The following is a 22,364-nucleotide window of genomic DNA, read 5'->3' as shown; positions in this document are numbered from 1 at the left end:
CTTGCCAAAAGTCCAGCGGGGGTCCGGGAATGACCTCCTGCAGTCGAATCGTTTTGCCGTACGGCCGGCGCCATTTTGTGCAAAATGGCGGCGGTCGTACAGCAACACGCTACCTTTGACCTGTCATATGACAGGGCAAAGGTAGCGCAGGCGCCATTTCTATAATGCACCGCAGGCCCGAGAGTAAAAGATCACACTGGGACCCCCGCTCTGGACCCCAGGTAATTTAAGGCATTTTGGGGGGGGTGAGGGATTTATTTTAAAGGGTCGGGGTGGGTTTTAGGGATGTTAATGTGCCGGTTTTCCCGCCCTCCCCCGATTTATGACTTACACGATATTTACAAAAAGAAAACCGCGACGATCCGATTCCCTCCCCCCCCCCCAGCCGAAATCGATCGTTAAGACGATCGATCACATGATTCACATCTCTAATACTAACTGCACTAACCACATTCTCTGGCAACAAATTCCAGAGTTTAATTGTGCATTGAGTAAAAAAGAACATTCTCCGATTAGTTTTAAATGTGCCCCATGCTAACTTCATGGTGTGCCCCCTAATCTTTCTACTATCCGAAAGAGTAAATAACCGATTCACATCTACCCGTTCTAGACATCTCATGATTTTAAACACCTCTATCATATCCCCCCTCACTCGTCTCTTCTCCAAGCTGAAAAGTCCTAACCTCTTTAGTCTTTCCTCATAGGGGAGTTGTTCCATTCCCCTTATCATTTTGGTAGCCCTTCTCTGTACCTTCTCCATCGCAATTATATCTTTTTTGAGATGCGGCGACCAGAATTGTACACAGTATTCAAGGTGCGGTCTCACCATGGAGCTATACAAAGGCATTATGACATTTTTTGTTTTATTCACCATTCCTTTTCTAATAATTCCCAACATTCTGTTTGCTTTTTTGACTGCCGCAGCACACTGTACCGACGATTTCAATGTGTTATCCACTATGACACCTAGATCTCTTCTTGGTTGTAGCACCTAATATGGAACCCAACATTGTGTAATTATAGCATGGGTTATTTTTCCCTATATGCATCACCTTCCACTTATCCACATTAAATTTCATCTGCCATTTGGATGCCCAATTTTCCAGTCTTACAAGGTCTTCCTGCAATTTATCACAATCTGCTTGTGATTTAACTACTCTAAACAATTTTGTGTCATATGCAAATTTGATTATCTCACTCGTATTTCTTTCCAGATCATTTATAAATATATTGAACAGTAAGGGTCCCAATACAGATCCCTGTGGCACTCCACTGTCCACTCCCTTCCACTGAGAAAATTGCCCATTTAATCCTACTCTCTGTTTCCTGTCTTTTAGCCAGTTTGCAATCCAGAAAGGACATCGCCACCTATCCCATGAATTTTTACTTTTCCTAGAAGCCTCTCATGAGGAACTTTGACAAACGCCTTCTGAAAATCCAAGTATACTATATCTACCGGTTTACCTTTATCCACATGTTTATTAACTCCTTCAAAAAAGTGAAGCAGATTTGTGAGGCAAGACTTGCCCTTGGATAAAGCCATGCTGACTTTGTTCCATTAAACCATGTCTTTCCATATGTTCTGTGATTTTGATGTTTAGAACACTTTCCACTATTTTTCCTGGCAATGAAGCCAGGCTAACCAGTCTGTAGTTTCCCGGATCGCCCCTGGAGCCCTTTTTAAATATTGGGGTTACATTTGCTATCCTCCAGTCTTCAGGTACAATGGATGATTTTAATGATAAGTTACACATTTTTACTAATAGGTCTGGCCAGGTCTGGCCATGTATGGTCCCTCTTCATTCTGCAAACATAAACCAGCAGAATATAAATGATTCATACTACACCTGTATGGAGACCAATATCCAACGGGGGCGGTTGTCCTTTTTTCTGGAGCACTAACTTGCAACTGTTATACTATTTGATGTGATATAAGTAAGGAACTGTACTGTTTCCAATGACCAGCCACATGGGATTCCAGACACATATCAGTTTCCCAAAGGACAAGGAGCCCCCTTGACTAATGTATGCAACAAGCAACTCATTGTTTGATAAGCAGCTCAAATGCTCTGCTTGGGGCCTAAAGGGGAGCTGGATGAAGCTATACACTGGTCTATAGGCGTAAAGACTTGCCTTCTGAAGCTGAGAAGAGCAAACACTGGACAGACAGGAGGAAGATACAGTGATAGTGTGTAAACAAATATGCCCTGAAGTGCACAGCAAATGTGTGTAAAGAAATACATGTTGTGGCCTGGGATCTATCATAAAAGTGGCATGCATGGAAGTTGGACCAGAAGCTGCCATGTCTCTAACATAGTGCCTATTGAGCTATCCTCTGAGCGGATGCCCTGCCTACTGTCAGCCAAAGGAGTCACAGTGTGACAACCTGCTGAACAGGGTGTGCTTGGCCCCAGCAAACCATAATCTATTCTTATCATAGGACAGAAAGAGGTTGTGTGGACTGGCTGTGCCCCGCTGGCAATGATGGTTAAAGGTTACAGCACGCTTCCAGTGAGCCTGTAGAGAGTCCTGTTCCCTTGTTGCGAATGTGGTCCTTTCGAAGACTTGGGCCATGAGAAAGGACCAATGCAGATGTGAAAAACTGCACCATATGATGTGTAAATTTTTTCCATGCAGAAAAGGTCTATAATGCCTGAAGCTCACTGAGCCTGCCAGCACAGGTCTGACCTGGAAAGTCAGGTTTGCTTACACCAACCTGACTTTCCAGGTCATATGTTAATGGTTGCAGGAGTGCATAGGCTTCACATGAGCTAGCATTAGGCATGTGAGTTCCATGTAGATGTCCCAGCACACAACACGAGGATGCAGAGGCTGAATGATTTGTGGCAAGTCCTCTTAAAAGATGCCCACCCTGACCAACACAGAAATGGGTGCACCACTCACTCCCTTTTGGTAAACATTGATTGTACTCCAGTGCACCTGCATGCAACTGGTCATCTAGCCGGAATTGGCAAATATCGAGAGACAGTCTATTAGCTTCGCTGTGTGTCTGGGTAAAGGGTCCATGGATTTTCACCACCCCAGGAGAAGAACATCCTTCTTTTCAAGTGTTCAGACCTACAGGTGGAAAGCTTTCAGAGCAGGCCCACACTACCTAAGACTCATTGAGGCCAGCAACTGGAGGTTACGATGTTTGCAAGTTGGAGTAATGCCAAGTGAAGAGCTTTGGACAGGTGCCCATGGAATAACCTCTACTATCAAAATATTGTACACATTTTGGAAAGGAACCAGGCGTAGCCAGTACTGGACATTGAGCGTCAGGGTGCCCCTGTGCTTTTCCAGCTTGTGCCAAGCCTTCCCCCACCAGAGAAGCAGTCTTCATCCCTATGATTGTGCTAAGGCATCAAAAGCAGGTTCACTGGGAGTAGAAGGAGAAAACAACTACCTGGATTTGCTGTTTGGTTCGGGGTAGGGCTCCCTGCCCGACGAGAGATCTGAGGACTTCCGGGTTTGACGGCTTCAGGGCGGAGCCGGGTTAGAAGGGCTATAAAATCTGATCCCCCTACGGCTCGAACCCTGAGGAGAAGGAGAAAACAACTACTTGGATTTGCTGTTTGGTTCGGGGTAGGGCTTCCTGCCCGACGAGAGATTTATTTATTTTATTTATTTATTTATTTAACATCTCTTTTATACCGATATCCGTTTCGACACATCGCATCGGTTCACAAAAAACAAAAACTTTTGGGCGGTGCCCTTACATGTAACAGATACTTAGTGAACTAGGAAAATACAATTAACTTTTGGGAGGAGCCCTTACATTTAACAAACATCAAATGGGTAGATGCCAAAGCAATAGAACTGTAACTATAACTATATACATGAGAGTGCACAGTACAAAATCAGCGGACATAAGGCATTCATAACAAATGACATTGTAAAATTCACAGGGGGCTTTTATGTACTAGGGGGTGACATGTGGTAAGCTTGTTGAAAGAGCCAGGTTTTAAGTTTCTTTTTGAAAGTGGGGGTATATGTCTCCATGCGAATATCATGGGGCAGGGAGTTCCATATGGTGGGGCCGGCAAGAGAAAAGGCTCTGTTATAAGTAGAGGAGAGTTTAAAAGATTTGATAGATTGGGCATGAAGTGTTCCTTGGAGGGCTGGGCAGGTAGGTCTCTTGGAGGTGCGAGGTAGGAGGGGGGGATTAAGCCAGTTGAGGTTGGAATTTAATAGATTCTTGTGTATGATAGATAGAGTTTTATATAGAATTCGTGACTGTATAGGGAGCCAGTGTAGTTCGATAAGTGTGGGAGTGATGTGATCTCTTTTCTTTGTGTTTGACAGTATCCGAGTGGCGGCATTTTGTAGGAGTTGTAATGGCTTAGTGTGTATTGCGGGAATGCCAAGGAGGAGTGCATTGCAATAGTCAATTTTCGATAAAATAATAGACTGGAGTACTGTGCGGAAATCAGTTAAGTGTAGTAGGGGTCTGAGTTTCTTTATCGTTTGTAGCTTAAAATAGCAATCCTTTATGATGGATTTAATGAATGGTTTAAAAGAAAGGTGATTATCAATAATGACTCCTAAATTACGAGTGTGTGATTGGAAGTTGGTAGACGAGTAAGCAAGTGGGATGTCTGGGAGCGGTTGCCTATTAGATATGATTAATAGCTCAGTCTTGTTGGAGTTTAGAGCTAGGTGCATGTCCTTTAGGAGTTGGTTGATGGAGGAAAGACAGGATTCCAAGTTTTGTAAAGCAGTTTGGATAGAGTCCAGAGAAAGGGGAAGATGAGTTGCACATCGTCAGCATAAATAAAATGCTTGATGTGCAGGTTAGTGAGAGCGTGGTAAGGGGAATCATGTATATATTAAATAGCGTCGAGGAGAGTGAAGAACCTTGGGGCACACCTTGGGGAAGACTGATGGGATCAGATTCATAGTTGTCAACTAGGACAGTAAAAAAGCGATTTTGGAGATACGATTGAATCCAGGTGAAGGCATTGCCAGTGATCCCAATACTTCTGAGGCTGTTGAGGTAGGACATCGTGATTGACTGTGTCGAACGCAGCCGAGATGTCAAGCATGGCGATCAGCTAGGAGGATCCTGAGTCGGTTCCTCTGATAAGAGTATCGTGTAGGGAGAAGAGCAATGTTTCAGTACTTAAATGCTTCCTGAAACCATATTGGGTGGAAGGGAGGATGTTGTTTGTTCAAGGTGATCGGAGAGGCCGTGAATTAACTAGCTTTTCAAGAACTTTAGCTAGGAGGGGTAGGTTGGACACCGGTCTGTAATTAGAAAGTGTGGCGGGGTCAAGATTCGGTTTTTTGAGTAGCGGTTTTCACTATTGCTTGTTTAAGAAAATTAGGGACAATGCCATGCTCTAGAGAACAGTTGAGAATATTTGAAAGAGGTTTGGCGATCACATTGTGTATAGATAGTAGGAGTTTTGAGGGGATGGTTTCAGAAGGATGTGTTGAGGGTTTTCATTTTCTTTAGTATGTTCTCTACTTCTAGGGAGGATGAGGATTCAAAAGAGGAGAGGGAGACTGGAGAGTTGATATTGGGAAGACAGATGTTGAGGTTGTTGTGCAAGAATTGTGCAGTGATGGAAGATACCTTGTTTTTAAAAAATTGTGCTAACTCGTTTGCAACGATTTTTAGAGGAGTTAGCCGGTTGTTGCGTGTGTGTGGGAGAAGTCAGGTCAGCAACCATAGCGAAAAGAGGTCTTGGGGTTATATTGCAGACCATTTATTTTTTTGGCCGTATTCCGTTTAGATTGCAGGATGGAATTTCTATATTCGTGCATACGTTGATAGTAGAGAGTTTTGGTTGCGGGGGATTGGTGTTTGCGCCATGACCTTTCCGCAGCTCTGAGTTGGATTTTAAGATTTCTGAGGACAGGCGTGTACCAGGGTTTCCTATTTTTACGGTTGGGGTTGACAGTTTTTGTTATTAGGCGGCAATATTCATTGGCAATGCTGAGGGTGAGGTTAACCCAGGAGGAGAATGCATTATCTGGGGATGATAGGTCAATTTGCTTGTCTATGTCTGAGCATGCTAGTGTGATGGTCTCTACATCGCAGGATTTACAAAATTTGAAAGATATGGGCTGACGGGGCGCGGAAATGGGGCTTTGAGGAAGTGTAAGTTTAGTCTTGATTAAGGAGTGATCAGACCATGGTACTGCCATACATAATGGAGGATTGGTTATGCTGATGGGGGAGTTGATAAAATCAGATCAAGGGTGTGGCCAGCTTTGTGTGTGGGAGAGTTCACTATCTGTTGGAAGCCCATAGCTTCGAGTGAAGAAAGGAAAGCTTCACAGGCAGGGGATTGTGGTGAGGTATCCACGTGTAAAATTAAAATCTCCTAGGAGGATCGTGGGTACGTCAGGTGATAGTGTGTTTGCAAGGAATTCAATAAGGGGGATGATGAATCTTTCTCTAGGAGACCAGGGGGGGATAAATGAGACACAGTTGGAGTGATTTTGATTTGAAGAAGCCAATTTCGTATTGATATGGGATGTCACATTTATGGGACAAAAGTTGGAGGTCCTTTTTTACAGCCAGGAGTAAGCCGCCTCCTCTCTTCTTCTTCCTTGGGATTGAGAAAACATCATAGATATCTAAGGGTAATTGGTTGATGAGGGGAGTGTCATGTGTGTTTGAACCAGGTTCAGTGACAGCGCATATTTCTGGATTAGAATCAGTGAGAATGTCTTGTAGAAGATGGGTTTTCTTTTGCAGAGATTGTGCGTTGAAAAGGATAATGGAAATTAGAGAGAGGCTGATAGCTTGAGTGCGAGTGATGGTGTGTATAGGGATGAGTCTTCTGTTTTGTGAGGGGATTTGTGGTGTGTGGTTTGAAGAGTGGATGAGAGGGAAACATATGGGTGGACTCCTGTTTCATATGTTAAGGCGCAATCTCCGAGAAAAGGAGGCATTGTTGCACTACAGAGTAAAGCTAGTAGCAGGGTTAGGCGAGTACAGGAATGAAAGCAAACCAACCAGATGCAAAACACAGGTAAGAATACAGGTAAGAGTACCGGTATGAAGGCAAAACATAAGGCACCAACAATATGCAATTTACAAAACAGCTAATGTTGTAATGAATAGCAATACTAGCATGATAGGTCTTAGGAAGGCGCGGTTAAGTTGTTAATCTAACTTTCGTAAGGGAAGGGGGGATAGGAATGGTACAGAGGATTAGGTAGTATACATATTTAGCAGTAAAGGATGGGATACAATTAAAGGATATCTCATTCATAAATTCAGAATGCCATTTGAGAATGGTTGGTCTTAGATACTTCACCGGTATTACTGTTTAGCCTAGATTTGCTTGGGCTGGTCATCCGGGAGCTTAGCTGCGATTTCAGGAAATGGTGCGTGGCAAAAGCAATGGCAATGCATGCAAAGGGTTAAATATTGCCTGGACACAGTCACAAAATCCCTTCTGGGCTGTCTGACGGGGCTGCTCAAAGGGGCAGGCCCCTTTGTCGCGCTCCTCGGCGCGTGACGCTAGCCTGGTATGACTTTTATAGTTGACCCATTTCTCTGTCGCGCATCAGTGATGTGTCAACAATATGAGTCTTAACATCCAGCACAGAGATTTAAAGGTGGATTCATTAGTTGCAGGGCCGTCTTCCAGCTGGGGGGATGGGGTTGTAACAGCCACGAGGTGGAGGAGGAGGAGAGGGTCCAATGGAGGGCTTGGGTGCAGGAGAAAGCTAAATCCAAGCCCTGGATCCTGGCTTGCAGAGCAGTAACACAAAGAGAAGCAAGTGGAAATTGAAGTTACCTGCACAGAGATTTAAAAGTACATTCGTTAGTTGCAGGGCAGTCTTCCAACTGGGGGAGGGGTTAACAGCCACGAGGTGGAGGAGGAGGAGGAGGGTCCAATGGAGGGCTGGGTGCAGGAGAAAGCTCAATCCAAGCCCTGGATCCTGGCTTGCAGAGCAGTAACACAAAGAGAGTAACACAAAGAGGAAACAAAGAGAGATCTGAGGACTTCCGGGTTTGACGGCTTCAGGGCAGAGCCAGCGAGAAGGGCTATAAAATCTGACCCCCCTGCGGCTCGAACCCTGAGGAGAAGGAGAAAACAACTACCTGGATTTGCTGTTGGTTCGGGTTAGGGGCTCCCTGCCCGACGAGAGATCTGAGGACTTACGGTTTTGACAGCTTTCAGGGCGGAGCCGGAGAGAAGGGCTATAAAATCTGATTCCCCTGCGGCTCGATCCCTGAGGAGAAGGAGAAAACAACTACCTGGATTTGCTGTTTGGTTTGGGGTAGGGCTCCCTGCCCGACGAGAGATCTGAGGACTTCCGGGTTTGATGCCTTCAGGGCGGAGTCGGCGAGAAGGGCTATAAAATCTGACCCCCCTGCGGCACGCAGCCGACGCCGGCGTGCTGCCTAAGCCACGTGTGCCAAAGGGTGCGCAGCTTTCCCTGAGGCCTAGGACCTTTGAGAAGTCTTGGAGCTTTTTCTTCTCATAGTAAGTGTAGAATTTTATTGACTATTTGATTCTCCGAATCCTCCATTAGTGTGAATTAATTTTAGAATATCTGTAAGGAGTTGAATACTTTATTTCTTTGTGATTTCTTTATTGGTACAGAGAGATGCCACAAAATTTCTAACACCCTGGCTAGATTACCAACCAACCTAAACTCACAGCCTCAGAATACTCTCCACCCACGGAACACAGACATAAGTTTGGATTCCTTTGACCTTACCCACACGTTAGAAGTGGAAAACCTGATAAAAAGATTGAAGCCTTCGACTCACCCTCTAGACCAAATACCTTCCAAATCTCTGATTCTCATACCAGAATACATCTCCAAACATCTAGCCGATATTATCAATTGTTCCCTCTCACAAGGTATATACCCGGATGCTCTCAAAATGGCCACACTCAAACCTATACTCAAAAAACCTAACCTGGATCCGGATGACCTTAACAACTATCTCCCTATATCAAATCTCCCGTTCGTAGCCCAAGATCATGGAGAAAATTGTAAATAAACAACTTTCATATTATTTAGAAGATCATAACATTCTTCACCCATCGCAATATGGCTTTAGAAAAGAACACAATACCGAAACACTCCTCATTTCACTCCTCGATCAAGTTTACAGTGGCTTTGATAAAGGACAATCATTCCCTCTTAGCTCTCCTTGACATTTCTGCAGCTTTCGATACGGTAAATCAAGACACCCTTCTAAACCGTCTATCAGACATAGTATTACAGGATCAGTCCTTAGTTGGTTCAAATCCTTCCTTAGCAATAGAGGCTATAAGTTGAAAATCAAGAACAAGGAATCCTCTCACAATAATGCACCATTCGGAGTCCCCCAGGGCTCTTCTTTTTCGCCTACACTGTTCAATATTTATATGCTGCCCCCTCTGCCATTTACTCTCTAACCTGAAACTCAAGTTCTATATTTACGCAGATGATGTTCAAATTTTAATTCCAATATCCAACTCTCTAGAATCTACAATTAAGCTACGGGACTCTCATCTGCAAACGATCAATCATCACCTCTCAAACCTTAATTTAGTGCTCAACACTACCAAAACCGAACTATTATTAATCACCCCAGAAAGCAGTCCCCTTCAACACCAGATGCATTCAAGCATACGTACTTCACACGCTAGAGATCTAGGAGTCATCATTGACAGTCACCTGAACCTAAAGCAATTCATAAAACACACCACAAAGGAGTGCTTCTACAAGTTACAAGTACTCAAAAAACTCAAACCGCTCCTATTCCACTATGATTTTAGATCGGTCCTCCAAGCCATTCTTTTCACCAAAATTGACTACTGTAATTCCATTTTGCAAGGACTCCCAGCCTCCACTGTAAAACCTCTCCAGCTACTCCAAAACGCAACGGCAAGAATCTTGACAAACACCAATCGAAGAGCGCATATCTCTCCCATTCTAAAGGATCTATATTGGCTCCCTGTACAATTCAGGATTCTTCATAAATCTCTTACATTAATCCACAAATATATTCACCATCAGACCCCCCTCGATCTACGATACCCCCCTCAAACTACACTCAACAGCTAGACCTTTAAGGGACGCCTACAAGGGATCCTTACATGTGCCTTCTATCAAAGCTATACAACACTCAAATATCAGAGACCGGTCATTCTCCATCACAGCTCCCTCTATCTGGAACACCATGCCTCCGGACCTCAGGCAGGAATCATGTCTACTAACTTTTAAAAAGAAATTAAAGACATGGCTGTTCTGCCGAGCCTTCTCCGACACCAGCCCAACAGCCTGACTTATAACAGTTCTAGCAACTATGCACTTTACAAACGCTAAACCGTGTTTATAAATTTTTAAGAGAATGTTTACAAATTTATCATGAGGTATTCTACCTGTCACCTTCGCATACTCCAATGTATATCTTAATCTCTCGTCCCCCTCTTATTTTTCCTCCTCCAAGTTACACATCCTTGTTATAATGTAACTTTACTCTCCTTCAAATTGTCTTTACTGTTTGGTTGGTTATAGTTCCTAATTGTTTGATGTAAACCGAGCTGATTTGATTTGTATCAAGAAATTCGGTATAGAAAAGCCTTTAATAAATAAATACATAAATAATAAATAAATAAACATACAAAAAGGAAGGGGAAACTGAGGGAGGTGACAACTACTTCCTCCCCAGTAACTCCTTCTCAATCTCAGCTTAAGATTGAAAAGTTTTTTTAACTCTGCCCCAGAAGTGACTCCCGATGTAGGAGGCGGCAGTGATGCCCATGATTGAGCACAAAGAGGTATCACCTGCCTCACTTCTATCTTTAAGTCCAGGAGCGCCGACTACACCTTCACCTCCCCTTGATGGATCATTACTATCAGGACTTTATGAATTAAAGTCCTCCAATATAGGGGAAAAAGTAAAACAAGAAAGAGGAAGTGTGGTGTCTTGTATTCTAGATGAAGGTAAAAGCTCTGACACACACAATGGTGTGGTTAGTGTTGGAGCATTAGAATCAGAATCCGGTACCCCCCAAGGAATTAAAAAGTCTCTTAAAATAACATTGGAAAATGTCTGGACCGCAATAATGACACTAGAAAAATCTATCACTACTCTCACTAATGTAGTCACAGACGTGAATAAATGGATGTTAAATATGGAACAACAGAATGAGACGCAGAAGATACAAATGCAGAATATTGATCAGAAGATTCAAAAAATAGAAAAAGTTCAAACAGGTTTAATTCAAGGGGAATTTCAACAGCAGAAAAAAATGGAGAAAATTGAGAATGAACTGAGATATCTAAACTTGAGAGTGATCAATTTTCCACAGGTTGTGGGAATCTCAGTTCAGGAGCAATTTAAACAGTATCTGGGAACAGTTTTGAAAATTCCGAAAGAATCTTTACCGCCATTAGCAAAAATGTATTACCTACCTGAAAGGAGAGGGAAAGAACAAGAGGACCAACAAGATCAACAAGATCAACAACAAGGACTATTGAATGTCACAGAATTATTAGACAAAAAACACCAAACAGCACTTAAAGGGTCTTGTCGATCAAAATAAAACAGCAAAAGGCACCACTCTTGTCAAATATTTATAGAGGCCTCCAAAACAATAATATATAGTACTTTCACAAAACTTAAATAGTAACAAGATAGTATGTATATATATATCTTGTTAAATATTTATAGAGTTTCAAAACAAGAATATATACTTATTTCACAAAATGTCAACAGTGACAATATAGTATATTTATCTATATATCCTGTCAGAAAAATTCATATATCTTAAACAATAATATATATTTTTTCACAAAACTTCAATAGTAACAATATAGTATATATATGTCCCATCAGAAAAGTTCATATATTGTCCATAAAGACTGAGTACACACAGTTTGTGGATTAATCTTGATGGTACCCGACAGCGGCCGGTGTTTCGCTGCAACTGTGCAGCTTCTTCAGGGGTTAGTGAACCTTTAGAACAAGACACTGAAAAAAAATATATTATAATAATAAATGATACTATAGGTGGGTAATCATAACAATTTTCAATATAATTAATCAAAAGTCTAGAGGAGCTAACCTCCTTATTTTAGATAATAATAATTCTACTAAATAAACTAAATAAGCAAGCGGGTAAACATAAGAATTCTCAATGTAATTAATCAAAAGTCTAGAGGAGCCCACCTACTTATTTTGGACTCAAAGTCTCACAACGAACTTTCATATAAACTGGGACAGAAACCGCTAACTGTAGATAGATAGAACTTAATAATGCCGCTGAAAAACCAGCGTGATGACATCAAAAACTTGGTTGCCATAACACCAGTTGTCACAACAACGTAAACAACCAGAGAAAAAAACTTTTAAATCCAAAGCGGAGTTTATTCATGGAGGATAAAAGCAAGTTTGCTTACCATAAACGATGTTTCCGTAGGTAGCAGGATGAATTAGCCATGCTGTCATAGGATCTGTCAATCAGGCCCGGGAGGCGGAGCTTGTCAAAGCAGAGAACAGAGCTTTGCTCTCTGCGGCTGCACGTGTGTTCCCGCGCAGGAAAGTAACGGAATCTCCTCAGTCTGTGATTAAGCATCAATGTAGTTGAAGACTTGGTGACTGCCAGGGAGGAGGATGGGTCAGCATGGCTAATTCATCCTGCTATCTACGGAAACATCTTTTACGGTAAGCAAACTTGCTTTTTCCCTTCAATAGCAGGGCTGAATTAGCCATGCTGTCATGGGAGTCCCAAGCTCCCAATTACGTTATTTATGATATATGTGTTTGTACGTGATCTTTGGCAGTGTGGCAGTCACCGTGTATTGGAGGACAGAGAATGCAGTACTGCTTGTCCTATTGTCGCATCAGTGGCTGCTTGTTGGTCAAGGCAGTAGTGAGATGTGAAGGTATGCAGTGATGACCATGTAGCTGCCTTGCAAATGTCTATAGGTTGCACATTCTTCAGGTGTGCCAAGGAGGTTGCTACTGCTCTAACTTGGTGAGCTTTAGGAGTAGAATGTAATTGTAAATTCTGTTTATCATAGCAGAATTTGATGCACTGCGCTATCCAGCTGGAGATGATGCGTTTAGCCACTGGTAGTCCAGGTGCCTTCGGGTCGAAGGAAACAAAGAGTTGAGAAACACGGGAGTCCGAGCTTGTTCTTTCTTTGTAGTGTGTTAAAGCCCTTTTACAATCTAGTGTGTGCGGTAGCTTTTCCCTATCGTTTGCGTGCGGTTTAGGGAAAAAAGTTGGTAATTCCATTGTTTGATTGAGATGGAATAGGGTAACTATCTTTGGTAGGAAAGATGGGTGAGTTCGGAGAACTACCTTCTGGTGATGTAATTGCAAGAATGGAGGATAATGGACCAAAGCCTGTAACACTAACTCTTCATGCTGATGTTACTGCAACCAGGAATACCACCTTCCATATGAGGTATTTAATGTGTGCTGAGTCCATGGGTTCAAATGGGGAAAGCATGAGCTGTTCCAGAACTATGTTGAGGTTCCATGGAACTGGAGGTTTGGATACCGGAGGACGAATGTGTGTTAATCCCTTCATGAAATGAGTCAGTAATGGGTGATTGGATATAGGCATCTCATTGATTGGTCTATGATAGGCACCTATGGTGCTGAGGTGAACTCTGAAGGATGATGTTGCTAGACCAGCTACATATAGTGTATGAAGATAATCAATAAGTAACTGCGGTGAGCAGTCCAATGGTGGTACACCTTTGGAAGTGCACCAGGCAGAGTAACGTTTTCATTTGTAGCTATAATTTTTCCTGGTTGAGAGTTTCCTCGATTCTAACAAAATGAATTGTGTTGAAGTGGAAACTCCTTGTTCTGTTAGAAGGAGCCTCTCAATCTCCAAGCTGTCAAGTGTAGAGATGAGTGTAGTGGGTGTAGAAGTGTCCCTTGATCTTGGCAGAGAAGATCTTGTCGATCCGGTAATGGAATTGGATCCTGGATGGATAGCCGAAGCAGGAAACTGTACCATGGCTGCCTCGGCCAGGCGGGGGTATGAGTATCAGTTGAGCTTTGTCCGCTATACACTTCTGAATTGTTCTTGTTATGAGAGGTATGGGAGGAAAGGCATACAAGAGGCCTGTCGTCCACGGAATGAGGAAGGCATCTTGAGCGATCCTGAATTGGCTTGGTCTTATCGAGCACAATCTGGGAACCTGAGCATTGATCTCTGGGATAAATGCCTTCAAAAAATTAAACTCCTCCTCACCAGCCTAAACCTGGTATTAAATTCCGGCAAAACTGAACTCCTGCTCATCGCCTCAGAAAACAGCACCATCACCTCTGCACAACAAGCCACGCCAACAATCACACAAGTGAGAGACCTAGGAGTCTAATTGATAATCGCCTGAATTTCAAAGCCACTATTAACAAAACCACCAAAGACTGTTTCTACCAACTACAAGTGCTGAAAAGAATTAGACCACTTTTCCATGCCCAAGATTTCAGAACCATTCTACAAGCAATCATTTTTTCAAAATTAGACTATTGTAACACCATCCTACTTGGCCTTCCCGCTTCATACACCAAACCGCTTCAGATGGTGCAAAATGCAGCTGCACGAATTCTGACAAATACCAGGAGAAGGGACCACATAACCCCCCATTCTAAAGAGCCTCCATTGGCTACCTATACACTTTAGAATAATATACAAGGCCATTCTTACCACTTACAAAAACATCAACCAACTGGCTCCCATTGACCTACAGATCCCTCTCCGACTACACAATTCGTCAAGACCGACAAGAGATGCATACAGGGGATCGCTACAGGTACCACCATCCAAATCCACCAGACACTGCACACTAAGAGACCGGGCTTTCTCTACAGCCATTCCACCGTTATGGAACTCCATCCCCTCAAATCTAAGAACAGAACCATGCATCTCTACTTTCAAAAAAAGACTAAAGACCTGGATATTCACACAAGCTTTCCCGGACGCCATTTGATAGAACACCGCCAAGCCACCCCTAATCTCCAACTATACCATGGTTAACTAATCTCCAACATGGTTAACTAATCTCCAACTCTGTTAACTAATCTCCAAATACACCATGGTCATCCTTATCTTCTATCGTTTACCTGTGTGAATTTCAATAACCTTTCCTTTCTCTTCCTTCTCAGCCAAGTTCTTATCACCCTGTTATATGTAACTGCCTTTTCAACACCATTGTTATAGTTATGTTTACTATGCACCCCTGTTTTATGTGAACCAGCACGATGTGACTGCTGTCTCGAATGCCGGTATATAAAAATCTGAAATAAATAAATAAATAAATAAATAAAATCTCTGTTGCAAAGAGATCTATCGAAGGTGTCCCCCACTGCAGAAATATGTCTTGGGCTATTTCTGTGTTGAGTGTCCATTCGTGAGGATGAAAGATGTGGCTTAGTCTGTCCGCTCTTGTGTTTGCAACTCCCGGTAGGTAAGTTGCTTGAAGATGTATGGAATTTCGGTGAGCATGTTCGAAAATCATCAGGGTCTCTTTGCAAAGGGACCATGAACTGGACCCTCCTTGTTTGTTGATGTAAAACAGTGCTACTTGGTTGTCCATGTAGATCATGACCCTGCGTCATTTCAGGTGGTCTTGGAATACTCGTAATGCATTGCGAATCGCTCTGAGTTCCAATAAATTTATTTGCAGATTCTGCTCTGAGATTGTCCATAACCCTTGTGTTTCGTAAATCTCGAGGTGTGCACCCCAGCCCTTGTGAGACGCATTCGTGGTTAGGACTGCATTGTGAGGAGGGGGGCTGAACAACGCTCCTTTGGACAGGGTGGAGTCTAGGAGCCACCATGTTATATCTTTTTTCATTCGGCCGTCAGCGATACCTTCTGCATCAATGGTTGTGAATGCTGTTTCCATTGACGTTTTAGTCCCCATTGTAGGCGCCTCATGTGTAGCCTGGTATTGGGAACAGTGAAATTCACTGCTGCCAAGTGGCCCAGACTACCAAGACTTGTCTCGCCGACGCTCTCTGAGTATGATTCAAGGTATAGAGAAGGTGACAGAAATGTGATATTCTGTTGTTTGGGAGGTACGCTCTGTTGCACGTAATGTCCAGGTATGCGCCTATGAACTGTAACTGTTGTGTTGGTTGTAGGTGAGATTTCTGGAAATTGATCACCAATCCTAGTTCTTGTATACAGTGTATCACCCGATGGAGGTGATGCAGTAAAAAGCTTGGAGTCGGGCCAAGTATGAGCCAATCGTCCAGATATGGAAAGATGGTTATACCCTGTTTCCTGAGATGAGCCACCACCACTATCATGCATTTGGTGAAAACCCTGGGTGCAGCCGAAAGGCCAAAGGGAAAAACTTTGTACTGGTAGTGTTGATGTCTGTAGCGAAAGCATAGGTAACGCCATGAGGATGGATGGATTGGAATGTGTGTGTAAGCATCTTTGAGGTCGATTGAGCACATCCAATCGTTGGTTTGAATGAGAGGAAGAATTGACTTCACCGACACCATTTTGAATTTCTCCTTGGTGAGAAATTTGTTCAATTCCCTTAGGTCTAGCATGGGGCGAAGTCCACCCGACTTCTTGGGTATGAGGAAGTATGGGGAATAAAATGCTACTGAATTGGAGTTTGGGTGAATTTGTCAAATTGCTTGTTGTTTGCGAAGTAAAGCAATTTCCTCCCCCAGTTGTGGATGGGAATTGTGAATCTTGAGTGTGGAAAGATGAGGCAATATGGGTTTTGTGAGAAATTGGAGTTGGTAACCGTGACGTACTATCTCCAAAACCCATTGATCTGATGTTATTCTTTCCCAGGCTTCCAGGCAAGAACAAATTCTGTCTGGAGGAGCTTGATGCTGTGGTGGCGGCTGAGTAACTAAAAAGATGAAGTCGCTTTTGCTGCAGTAGCCGGCGGTTGTGCCTGCTGCCTCTGGTTACGTGGTTTGCCTCTACATTGGTTTGATGTATTGTGTTGTGGGGCAGGACGTTGGTAAGAAGGGTATGGTTGGGTACGAAAAGACTGATAAGATCTATAGGGTCTTCTGGCATATGATTGCCTATGAGTAGATCCCATATAGCGATGTGTAGTTGAATAAATAGGATGTGATGTTAATGATTGTACTGCTTGAGCTTCTTCTTTTAATTTACTTTCTGCTTCCTGGAATCTTTCTCCGAACAGGTTATCTCCTGTACATGGGAGGTTTGTTAGTTTCTCGTGCAAGTCTTCACGTATTGAACTTGAACGTAACCATACTAGTCTGCGGGCTGCAATGGCTGTTGCTGATGCCCTGGATGATGTTTCATGTGCTTCATAGATTGATCTCAAAAGGTGTCGAGAACACTCTTCCATGTCATAAAGAGGCTGAGGTATCTGATCCGCCATTGAGGAATGTATACCCTTCATAGCTTGCATGCACTCATATAAGTATTGTATCATTTATTTATGTATTTATTTTTAATTTTTATATATCGATTTTCCTGTATAATATACATATCACATCGGTTTACAAGGAACTAAAACTGTCACCTCTGGGGCGGCATACATTGGAACAAATAACAATAAGGAACTTATAGAGAACAGAAAGGCCTAATTAAACTGTAATATAGAACTATTCGGAAACATAATGTAGAATTGATGTTACATAATTTGTGCAGTCAACATTGAGTTATGATATATTTTCCTGCCAAACTCATCTAAATATTTGTTGTTGTAAAGGGAATACAACTTTGTTTTCTTGAATCTTTGCATCGCCGACTCAACTACAATCGAAGCATGGGTAATTGCGGTAGAGTGTATAGTGATGCTTTCCTCATACGAAATTTGATATCTGTTTTCCTGGAAACTTTTTATTAATTTTATTAATTTGCAAGCAAAGCTACAATGTATATAGTTTTATTGTTTTTACTATTTAGTTCTTATTGGTCTTATAGTTTTTATTCACATTTTATATTTTAACAGCTATGAGTTTGTAATTTCTTTTAGAATTTAGCTGTTTTACCTTTTATGATTGCATTGTAATTTCCTTACTGTTTATTTATTTGTATTGTAAACCACTGTGAAGGCTTGCTGAGACAACGGTATATAAATGATAATAAACCTTAAACCTTAAACGGCTGCAATTGCATAAGGAGTTTCCCAGGACTTTTGTAAGACTGAATGCAGGATCTCATGTTGTGGAACAGATGTTGGTTCCCCTGGAGTATCAAAAATCTTTAGAAGACCAAAGGTTTCTACCCTAGGGTCTGCCTCTTTTTGGACCTCTAGATGCAGTATTGTACCCAATTTTTCTAAGAATTTTGGGTATGTAAGGTCTTACGGAGGGGAGTACGGTTCCTGCGGTTGTTCCTGTAGATCCGGCGGGAATCTCGTAGATGATGATGGGGATGTTTGTATTGACAAAGAATCAAAGGATTGTTTTTAATTGTCTGCTTGACCTTTGGTTATTTACAAGAACCACTCAGAAAACTAATTTACTCTACTACTCTTTATTGGTTATCTTTCACAATATTATTTTATATCATTCTATTATATCATTCTCAGCATACACAACATATGAACAAAAATGAAACTGGATATATAGTGCAGTAGCAAAAAGTAATATATATATATATACTTACATAATGGTATTTATTTGCCGAAACCCGGGATCGAACCAGGGACCTTTAGATGCGAGCAGAAAAAACCAGCTGGTATGCTGAATTTGCCTTTTAACCTATATAAGGCAGAACAGAAATGAAGTGAGTTAGTTTAGAGACATTTTTTTTTGCTCCTGCGCGAGAACCTTGCTAGCTATAACCATTATGTAAGTATATATATATATATTACTTTTTGCTACTGCACTATATATCCAGTTTCATTTTTGTTCATATGTTGTGTATGCTGAGAATGATATAATAGAATGATATAAAATAATATTGTGAAAGATAACCAATAAAGAGTAGTAGAGTAAATTAGTTTTCTGAGTGGTTCTTGTAAATAACCAAAGGTCAAGCAGACAATTAAAAACAGGATGTATGCTGTGTATGAGTTGGCGAGGGTGGTCGATTTATTATGGGAGATGTCGGCGGTTCTACCGACGGCTCCCTATTAAGCTGTGCTTTGTGTTCCGGAGAACTGTCATCAGCAATATTAGTCATTTTGAATGATGACTGAAGCGTTTCATAAAAACCTACTAAAGACTGAGACAATTGATAAAATGCCTCTCTTGTATGAGGGGGCATTATCATACGATCATCTTGTTGTTGTGAGATACCTTCTTTAAGATGCATTAAGTTATTTTGAGGTGAAGTATTAGGTATTTTCCTTTCACTTTGTGTTTTATTGACTAATATGTTCCTCAAATTTTCTGAATCTGTAGAAGTGTTAGAGGAAACAACATGTATTACCTCTCTTTTTGAGAAGGTATTAGAAGGTAGTCTATTAGATGATTTAGAAGTCGAAGGACTTATTTCCCATGTAGCACTTCTCTTTGTCAATTTTTTATGGTGAGAGTGCCGTGAGTGTTTATGGTAATCGTTAGACGATGAGTCTATCTGACTTCTAAATGATGAATGTTCTGTGGTATCAATTCCAGAAGAAGAGCTTTGCGAAGGGTAACGTCGTCGTTTCAACTCAGTCTTTAATAATTGAGGTGAGTAATTGTGCCTTTTAAGCGCAGATTTAGATCTATGCTCATATTTTGATTTATGCACACTAAAAGGGGACAGCCTCAGAGCCATGGCAGCACCATTCAAGTGAAGGCCCCAGACAGTCCATGTTGAAAGAGTACACTGAAAAGGGACAGCCTTAGAGCCATGACAGCAAAGTTCAAGTGAAGGCCCCAGATAGTCCATGTTGAAAGAGTGCACTGAAAGGGGACAGCCTCAAATCCATGGCAGCAACGTTCAAGTGAAGGCAGCAGGATAACCAGAAGACAGTTCAGCATGTAGGCAGCTGGAGAACAACCACAAGGTCTAGCTACAGCACTGAAAAAGCAGCACAAGGCACAGCAGCATGGAAGCAAGGAGGCCCAAGATGAGACACAGCAGCATGGAGGAAGGAGGCCCAGGATGAGACACAGCATGAAGGAAGGAGGCTCAGGATGAGACATAGCATCATGGAGGAAGGAGGCCTAGGATGAGATACTGCAGCATGGGGGAAGGAGGCCCAGGATAAGACACAGCAGCAGTCAGCCAGCACTTGCAGCCAATGAGAAGAGATGGCACCCCACAGCAGGCAGCAAGCACTTGCAGCAGATGGGGACCAAGAGCAGAGAGTAAAGTGGATTTGAAGACAGTGCATCTGTGAAGAATTAGTGCACAAACTCCAAAGGGAAGCTTTTTGTTGAGCACTGCAACTCTGTGGAGAGCTCATGCTGATCCATATTCTTCCATCTAGATGGCACAACAACTCTGTGGAGAGCACAGGCTGATTCGTATTCTTCCATCTAGACGGCACAGCAACTCTGCGAGGAGGCCATCTCTGTGCTAGATGATTAGCTTCTGGCCTTTCCCTGACTAGTCATGGCTATTTTGGGCTCATGGGTCTTTGCCATGCTGTGACTTTCCTGTGGGCAGTTGTTGCAGTCCCAGTCATGGCAGCCGCGACTGGGCCCTTACCTCCTTGGCCCCGGTCCGTCTCCGAGGGTCTGCGGCCTGTTTCGCGGCATCCCCGCGGGGGGGATGCTGCCGAGAAGCCCTGCCTGGACGCCTTCTCCCTAGGCGTGCACGCACGCGCATTCTGCGCTTATAAAGGCCTTTTCCTGCCACTGGAAGTTCCGCCCCACCGATCATGTCAGACGCCGTGGCCTATGTAAGGCTGCTGCGGAGCCCAGGACTTTGCCTTGCAATGGGGTTCCTTGCGGTTCTCAGTTGCTCCGTGCCCTGGAGTGCAATTGCGTTAGTGACTCTGTTCCTGCCTGAGACTTGTGTTCTCTCCATGCTCAAGTCTTGCTTTTTTCTGGCTTGCTTGCAGTAACTTGTTCTGCTTCAGTTCCAGCTTGGTTCCAGGTTCCAGTAGCCAGTTCTGCTTCAGTTCCTGCCTGGATCCAGTAGCCAGCCCTGCTTCAGCTCCTGTCTGGTTCCAGTAGCCAGTTATGCTCCAGTTCCTGCTTGCTTCAGTCCAAGCCTGCTTCAGTTCCTGCCTGTCACCAGAGCCCTGCCTGCCTGCTCCAGCTCCAGCTTCAGTGATCGCCTAAGTTCCAGCGTCCAGGCTCCTACGGGCTCCTCCCAGGGGAGTACCGGCTTCCAGGGTGAACCTCACCTTCTTCTCCTGCCTGGTATCCACCTCCCGACCTGTCACACTCCAGAGACTATAGTACACCTCTCCCCAGTCTCTCACAGGTCGGCCAAAGGGTCCACTAAACACTTCACTCACAACAGATTGCAAGGCCTTGGACTCGGCCGAGGTACCAGGATCCCAGGATCTTCCTGGATTGGCTCTGCAGCTACAACAACAACAACAATCCCTGGATGTCCTGGCCGGATCCGTTGGGCAATTGACTGCCCGAATGGATGCCCATGATACCCGTTCTTTGCCTGCTGTGGGTTCGAGACCCGAGGATGCAGCCTCACCCGTGACTCAGCTGCTGCTGCTTGCTCGCTACGCTGGAGATGCTAGGATCTGCCATGGGTTCTTGAACCAGTGTTTCGTGCCCTTCTCACTTTTGCCCCGGCAGTTTCCCACGGACTCCATCAAGGTAGCGTACGTTCTGTCCCTGCTCGATGGATAGGCCCTGGTGTGGACCTCCCCCCTGTGGGAGCGTAACAACTCCTCCTTGGATGACTTACAGCAGTTCGTCACCAACTTCTACCAAGCCTTTGACGAACCCGCCGCCAGGCCTCAGCCATGTCAGAATTGCTACAGCTTCGCCAAGGATCCCGTTCCCTGGCAGACTATGCAATGGATTTCAGAACTCTCGCTCAGGAAGTAGGTTGGCAGGATGATAGCCTTAAAGCCATCTTCTTGGAAGGATTGTCAGGGCGCATCAAGGACGAGATTGCTGCTCTGGATCTCCCGGAAGACCTTAATGCCCTCATTGACATGGCTGCCCGCATCGATCGCCGCCTGCAACAGCGAGCATGAGAGTTACGCACGACAAAGCACAGCCCCTGCCCGCAATTCTCCACGCCCGCTGCCTTACATAAGAACATAAGAACATAAGAAAATGCCATACTGGGTCAGACCAAGGGTCCATCAAGCCCAGCATCCTGTTTCCAACAGTGGCCAATCCAGGCCATAAGAACCTGGCAAGTACCCAAAAACTTCACCCAGGCCTGTCCGTCCTGATGTTTCTGCCTCTGAACCCATGCAGTTGGGACGTGCCCCACTCTCCCTTGAGGAGAGACAATTCCGCCGCTCATTGGGCTTGTGCCTTTACTGTGGTCAGAAAGGCCATTTCTTGGCACGCTGTCAGCAGCGTGCGGAAAACTCCAGAACGTAGGTG

This window comes from Rhinatrema bivittatum, chromosome 16 (genome assembly GCF_901001135.1).
Source record: "Rhinatrema bivittatum chromosome 16, aRhiBiv1.1, whole genome shotgun sequence".
Taxonomy (NCBI): domain Eukaryota; kingdom Metazoa; phylum Chordata; class Amphibia; order Gymnophiona; family Rhinatrematidae; genus Rhinatrema; species Rhinatrema bivittatum.
Note: the sequence above shows the minus strand (reverse complement) of the source record.